Genomic DNA, 8,270 nt, shown 5'->3' on the forward strand with positions numbered 1-8,270 from the left:
CCTGTGTTCTGTGTGGAAGGGGGTGTGTCTCTCCGCTCCAATCAGCTCTCAGAGCTGTCCTCACTGAGCTCTGCAGAGTGTAATTTCAGCTTCCTGCCCCCTTTTTTCTGAACTCTCAGACAAGCTTTATAAATTCAACATTTTCAACAGATGTAGAGAAGAAAAGACTGTAGATGGACAGGTGAAACTTATGCAAGCCATAGACGGGTCGAAAATCGGCCGTTTAAAAAAAAAACCGAAAAATCGGTCGTTCGATCGGCTGAGGTTACCACCAAAGGTAAAAAAAATCGACCGATTTTTGTCCCGTTTACAGCTGGCATTTAACCCCATAATTACTTCTGTCCCTTACATGAAAGTCTTGCGATTGCAACAATGTATCCATTTTGTATACAAATGGGTTTATTTGGATACAAATGGATACATTGTTGCAACCGCAAGACTTTTTCATATAAAATATAATAGCGGACTGGAATTCTGATTCATCTTTTTCTTCTTCTTCTTCCTCTTCTTTTTCTTCTTCTTATTATTATTTTCTTCTTCTTTTCTTCTTCTTCTTCTTATTTTTCTTCTTATTAATATTATTATTTTTCTTCTTCTTCTTCATCTTTTTATTCTTATTATTTTTCTTATTATTATTATATTTCTTCTTCTTTTTCTTCTTCTTGCAGGTCACGGCTCATGTGCAGATTTTTTATCGGTAAAACGATCGGCCGATTTGCCCATCATTGCCAGGAAAATCGGCCGATCATCAAAATCGGTTGCGAATTTTCCAACTTGACCGATAAAAAAAATGTGCCAAAACCCCGAAAAACGGCCGACCAATTAAGCCACTAACGGTGTGAAAATTGGCAGATTTTCGACCCGTCTATGGCCTGCATAAGGCGGGAGGATTAGTTTCATCTCTGTGTACCACCTGAGGTCAGTCACTTCACTGGATATATGTAAGGGTTTACAACCACTTTAAGTAGATGTAAAACTTAACTGGAAGAAAGTTTGTTTTCTCTGTGCACCATCTATCATTAGCAACTGCCATTTTTTATTTGTTTTCATTATTTTTGTTACATATCAGTTTTGCTGATCTCCTGCAGCCTCTTTGCAGCCATTACCTGTTGTGAAATTTTGGGAACCAGAACACTAGCCAGTCATATCTTTGTAAAAACTATTTTTATTTCTCCCAAAAGTGCAAACAAAGCAGCTTATCTTCACCATGAAACAAACAAGATAATCTATAAACTCTGGTACGAAACAAAACTTTGGCTCACCACCAGCATACACTTGTCCTCCAGCAGGGTTCAATGTCCTCGCTTGTTCCAGAGGTCCAGAAAAGGGTCACAAGAAGGCCAGCAGCATCTCAGCAGACAAGCAGCCCATGTCCTGCTCCATACAACATCTCATCTACACCTGCTGGCTGTCTTCTGTCCTTTATAGACCCCTCCTGCAAGGGTTAACCCACTCAGGCCCAATCTCTCTCCCTGAGCAGGGCCAAGACAAGGGGTGGGCAGGAGGGGAGGCTGATTTAGAGGGATTTGTGTTGGGAGGGGGATGGAGGAAGAGGATTTGTGCTAGGAGGAGGGATCTGGGAGGTTTGTGCTAGAAGAAGTGATAAGGTAAAGGGGGAGGGAATTGTACCAGAAGGGGAAATTTTTTTGCTGGTTAGATTTGTGCTAGCAGGAATGATTGGGGGTATTTGTGCTGGGGTGATTTGGGTGAAGGGGTGGAAACAATTGTGCTGGGATGGGGGATTTCAGCAGGGGGGCGAATTTGTACTTGGAGGGATGATTGGGGGTGTTTATGATGGGGGGGGTATTTGGAGGGGGTATTTGTGCTGGGAGGGGGATGTGGAGTGGGGGGAAAAGTATTTGTACTCAGAGGGGAAATTTGAGGGGGTAGAGAATTTTTGCTAAGATGCTAAGAGGTTTGATCAATTTGAGGAGAGGGGGTCATTTGTGCTGGGGTGATTTGGGTGATGGAGGGGCAAAGATTCATGCTGGGAGGGGGGAATTTTAGCAGAGGAGTGAATTTGTACTTGAAGGAGGAGGACCTTTTGCTTTGGGGGTAAGCATGCAAATTAGTGCTCAAATCTTTTTTTTGCCGGGGGGGGGGGGGTAAGAATCTTTCTAGGAGGAGAAAGTTAGGGAGGGTGTGTTAGGAGTGGTGATTTAGAGGGATTTGTGTTGGGAGGGGGGATGGAGGAAGAGGATTTGTGCTAGGAGGGGGGATCTGGGAGGTTTGTGCTAGAAGAAGTGATAAGGTAAAGGGGGGAGGGAATTGTACCAGAAGGGGAAATTTTTTTGTGGGGTAGATTTGTGCTAGCAGGAATGATTGGGGGTATTTGTGCTGGGGTGATTTGGGTGAAGGGGTGGAAACAATTGTGCTGGGAGGGGGGATTTCAGCAGGGGGGCGAATTTGTACTTGGAGGAGAAGGAATTTTTTCTTAGGGGTAAACAAAGATTAGTGCTCATTTTTTGTGTGGTGGGGGGGATTTGTGCTGACACATTATGTGCATACATCCGGGAGTGGGGGGGACGCGCAGTTTGGCATGTTCGCCCTGGGCTGTAGATGACCTTGTCCCGGCACTGGCTAGCAGGGATGATTGGGGCTGTTTATGATGGGGGGGGGATTTGAAGGGGGCATTTGTGCTGGGAAGGGGATGTGGAGTGGGGGGAAGAGAATTTGTACTCAGAGGGGAAATTTCAGGGGGTAGAGGATTTGTGCTAAGATGCTAAGAGGTTTGATCAATTTGAGGGGGGGGGGGGGGGAGTGTCATTTGTGCTGGGGTGATATTGGTGATGGAGGGGCAAAGATTCATGCTGGGAGGGGGGAATTCTAGCAGAGGGGTGAATTTGTACTTGAAGGAGGAGGACCTTTTGCTTTGGGGCTAAACATGAAAATTAGTGCTCAAATCTTTTTTTGGACGGGGGGGGATTTGTGCTGACACATAATGCTCTTACATATGGGGGGGGAGTGCAGTTTTGCATGTTTGGGCTCTAGATGACCTTGTCCCGGCACTGGCTAGCAGGGATGATTGGGATAGAAGGGTATATTTGGGGGGAGGGGAATGTGTGCTGGGAAAGGGATGTGGAATGGGGGGGAAGAGGATTTGTACTCAGAGGGGAAGTTTGAGGGATAGATTTCTCCTAGAATGCTAAGAGGGGTGATTTTTGTTATTTTTATTTCCCATTTTTAGAGTATGATACCATCATAGTGATCACCATTAAACAGATATAATATCAGGTGTGTCACCCGGCCAGCCTCCACCAAGAAGTGAAATATCAGTCTTTATTGACAAGAAGGTTGGCACTTTCCTCTGAAAGGTTTGGGAATGGTGATTTTCCTGAGATGTTCCAGAAGGTTCTACAGCTCAGTGTGGTCTCCGTCTTCCTCTGGATTTTCTCGGGGAGAACTCTGGTCCAGAAGTTGAACTTTCTGTCTTTCAGTCTCTGAGACACTTTCTGCTGTAAACCAATCTGCAGATAATCTTCATCTTCATCGTACTGTGGCCACCGAGTCAGGTCGGGTCCGTTCGGGTCACTAGGGAGAAAGAGAGAGGAAATTATATTTTTACTAAACATAAGAGACATAGAAGAGTGATGGCAGAAAAAGACTAGTGATGGGCCAAACACCCCCCTGTTCGTTTCACGGTTGAACATTCAAACCTACGAAAAGTTCGACCATGAACTTCGATCAGGGACAGGTATCTTACTGAGAGGTATCTTACTTCATCTGAGTATGTAGCAGGGGCGGACTGACAACTCATGGGGCCCCCGGGCAATAGGGGATCATGGGGCCCCTGTGTCCTTGCCCAAATTCATAAAAGCCTATGAAAAAGGACCAGGGGCATCTCATGGGGCCCCCTACTGACCCCGGGCAGTGCCCGAGTTTCCAAATGGTCAGTCCGCCCCTGGTATGTACTATACCGCTCAGCTACTAAGATACCGCATGAGACATATTATTAAGTCATGCGGTATTTTAGTAGTGAATGTCTAAAAAATTGCCGACATTGATTGACAATTAAACATTTTTTTTTAAATGGGGTCCCCCCTCCCATCCATACCAAGCCCTTCAGGTCTGGTATGCATTTTGAGAGGAACCCCCATGCCAAATTTTTTTTAAAAATGGCATTATGGTCCCCCCCCAAAATCTACACCAGACCCTTATCCAAGCATGCAGCCCAGCAGGTCAAGATAGGGGGGGAGGACGAGTGAGCACCCCCCCCCCCCCCAACCATACCAGGCCACATGCTCTCAACATGGGGGGGTGCTTTGGAGCAGGGGGGCTTCCCCCAAAGCACCTTGTCCCCATGTTGATGGCAGGTGGTTGTGGGGGTCTGCTGATGGGGGGCTTATCAGAATCTGGAAGCCCCCTTTATCAAGGGGGCCCTCATGTGAATGAGTATGCATTACATGGGACTGCTACCCATTCACGAAAAAAAAAAGTAGTGTAAAAATGACAGGAGACAGTCTTTGACACGTCCTTTAATAAAAACAAAAATAAAAAAAATGTCCCCTGAAGTAGATCCAACATCAGTCACGATGCCCACCGCCACCAACCCAAAAAAAAGAGAAAAAAAAAAAGAAAAGCTCCATTCTAGACACTGGCCCCCGCCATCTGACAGCTGCATCTCGATGAAAGTTCTTAAATACTGCGATGACAACACAAGAGAGCAGGGTTAACCCCACCCCCTTGTGACATCATCATGCACTTTGATTGACCAAAGCATTCCACCTAACCTGTGGTTGGGTGCATTGCTCTCACCAATCACAATGCACTGTCAGATCGCAGTGCATAGTGGGGCGCGGTAGGCGAATAGCCCACCGAATGCACTTGCTGTTCGTGTGTTCAGTGAACACGCAAATGGCCAATGGTCGAGTCGAACTAATGTTCTACTCCAACCTACAACCCAACACTAAAAAAAGACCAATGATCCATCCAGTCTGCCACTTGCTGGTGACACCTCTAGTCTGAATATCTGTAGCCTTGATTCACACCTATGCATATTTTAGTGCGTTTTGCTGACACCACAGTCAATTTACCATGGTTTCCTATGGGATATGTTCACATCTACTGCATTCTTTGGAAAGATTGCGTTTTTGGAGCAATAGACTTCAATGGAACCGCACCAAAACTGTAAGTGTTGCTTTTTTTTATATGTTTCGTGTTTTGCATTTTTGTTGAGGTTTTTTTGGCCAGTGGGAAAGTATTGCATGCTACTTTAATGAATCTTTACATTCTCTGGCACTCAAAGGTGCATTAAAAGTCATCAAAGTCACAGCCCATTGATGGTAAATGGACGTCCTTCAAATCTATGCAACTTAAAGCTGCAGCAACTTTAACCACTTCCCGTCTGGCCGCTGTATATAAACGGCCGGAGGGTTGCAGTCCAGGGGCGGGTTGCCGTTCATAACCCGCGCCCGACATTTTGGATTGTGCACGCTTCCACAGCAGAACACTGATCGTTGTACGGGACCGCTCTGCGAGGTCCCGATCTTGTGATCACTGATTGGCCAATCAGTGATCACATGAACAGTAGTAAACTGTCTCTTCTGATATCATTGCTTACTACGTGTGAAATCTGTGAATGATCACATAGATCACATGGCACAGGGCTATTCACAACAGCCTTGTACCATGTGACAAGCTGTGACCAATCACAGCTCACACAGTGTTTCTCAATGGCTGCAAGAATGCAGCCAGAGAGAAGGAGAAATGATTGATTTTACAGCCTTTATGGGTGTAAAAGCAATCAGTGTTAAAAAAAAAAAAAAAAATCTTCACCCCCCCCCCCACAAGTAGTACAGTGTCGCTAGTGCTAGGGTGACAGTATGTTAAATAAAAAAAACCCATAATTAATAATATAAAAAATAAAATAATGTAAACATTTTTTTTTAAAAATTAGAATTTTTGGTTATAAACTAATTTGGGTTATTTTTTTACTAAATAGATAATTGAATACATTTTGGCCAAGATTTATAAAGAAAAATTATTTATTTGCAAAATTTTATAAGAAAAACACTTTTTTTCAAAATTTTTGGACTTTCATTTATATAGCAAAACAAATAAAAATCCCAGTGGTGAATAAATACCACCAAAATAAAGTTTTATCTGTCTCAAAAAAATGCTAAAAAATACATATGGGTACAGAGTTGCATGACCGCACAATTGTCATTCAAAGTGTGACAGCGCTGAAAGCTGAAAATTGGCCTGGTCTGGAAGGGGGTGAAAGTGTCCGGACTGGAAGTGGTTAAAAAGGTACTTTGATGCTACTTTGAGATCCAGAGAGTGTAAAGTCACATCATGGTCACAGCCTATTGATGGCAATGAAACCCCTTCAAATCTATGCGATTTAAGATTGTAGCAACTTCGAAAACTTCCAGAGTTGTATAACATTTTTATCAATGTCTTATAAGACTTTTTATTACTTCCAATACACTTTATTATGCTCTTATAGTCAATCATTGGACTATATGTTTCATCTATATCTATGTTTATGTTATTTCTTATATAAATTTCCTTCTTTTAATTACATGTGGATTCATTTTAATCCTCCTATTTTCATCATAATTATTATCAAGTTTTTCATTTGTTATTATACAGCACATGTTTATGCTATATCTGTGTTGAATGTTTACCCGTTGCCTTCAATGCTGACGAGGACAGGCAGCTCCTCCCATTTTTCCCCCTGTTTTTCCTCCAATTATTCTTTCTTTATTCTCCCAATGGCGTTTTTAACAATCTCCATTTTTGATTCATATTCATATAATAAAGTATATCTTAGCATTTATAACTTTATCTGTGAGTATCATAACTCACACTGAAGTACTGCCTGACTTCGTCCGTATTGGGCTATGGTAAAATGGCGCATGCGCATTTACCAGCTCTATATCCAGATTGTCTAACATTATCCACCGGACCAACGAAAAATGGCTCGCGAGTTTGCGCATGTGCAGTGCGTTGGTCTTCGTCAAAAGGGCGCCCGCTAATTGCGGCCCGCCAAATCGGCTTTAAATAGAAAGAACAGACGTCAGGCTGCAAAGGCATACCCAAACTGAGGAAGTACATTTGTACGAAACGCGTTTTGGAGGAGCCTGCACGCCTTGACGTCACGGCGCCAGGTCACGGAGGTCCAGCAGCCACTACATCATACCAGCTGGTCAGTGCTCACAGCAGCTTCATTACTCTGCATATTTTCTTTGCTCTGGAAGAATGGTGTGCGCTATTTTGAACCTTTTATCATCATTAATAAACCTCAATTAAAATACTACACTATGAGCATTTCCCTTTATGGCTCTTTGGTGAGCTTTTTAATCCCCCAGAGCTACCCCTGGTGACCATCCCTGTATTCTGAAGAGGCTGCATATACGTCCTTAAAGGGGACTTCTGGATGTAAAGCCACCTTGATGATATCTACCTACCCTAAGCTGTACCACCTTTAAGAGGGATTCCAGGCAGACTTCCGCTGACTAATACATTGCACATTATCCTTGCGCATCTGGTGAGTGCGCATTTTATCGATATGTTGCCACTCACAGAATCTGTTTGATGACTGATACATCACCGGGAATAATCGTGTCACCTTGGGGCTTCCATAGGATCTTTTATTTTGATTTTATTTATGGACTTTTATTCCAATATTTTAATATTTTACAATTAATATTTATGATTATCATTTATTGCACTTTTATTGACCCATACATTCTATTGAATAGTAATTTGTGTTATTATATCGTCCATTTTACATTTCATCTACCCATACCATCATATTACTATAGATTTTTTAGCACTGCACTATCTTACACATGTTACTTTGAAGGTTTTATGGTCTCCTTTTAGTGCATAGCTGCTTTTTTGTTCGCAAAGTGCTCGCTGACATCTCTCCGTACATACGGTAAATCCTGATGCCTGTGCAGTTCTTGGCTGTGCTCACATATGCCTGGCACAGATCAGACATTTGTGAACACACACTGTTGCAATCTCTCAGTGATCAGACTACAATGTTAGGACATTGGGACAAGGGTGGCTTGAGAGGGCGCACAATGTCCTCCCTTTTCTGGCCCCCTGGCTGCATGCCTGGATAAGGGTTTGGGTGGAATTCTAAGGAGAACCCCACCATTGATTATCCATTTTTTTTTAATGTGCGACCTTGAAAATGGCCAGAAAAAAAACAAGCCTTAATTTACCTCCCATAGACTTGAGTGGGGTTAGGTGCTAAGTCTGGGGCCAGCAGATTTCACACTCAGTTAGCTGAACCTCCTTGAGAACCGAATCTGGTA

This window comes from Staurois parvus, unplaced genomic scaffold (assembly GCF_062004578.1).
Source record: "Staurois parvus isolate SC_StPar_1 unplaced genomic scaffold, SC_StPar_1.0 ptg001461l, whole genome shotgun sequence".
Taxonomy (NCBI): domain Eukaryota; kingdom Metazoa; phylum Chordata; class Amphibia; order Anura; family Ranidae; genus Staurois; species Staurois parvus.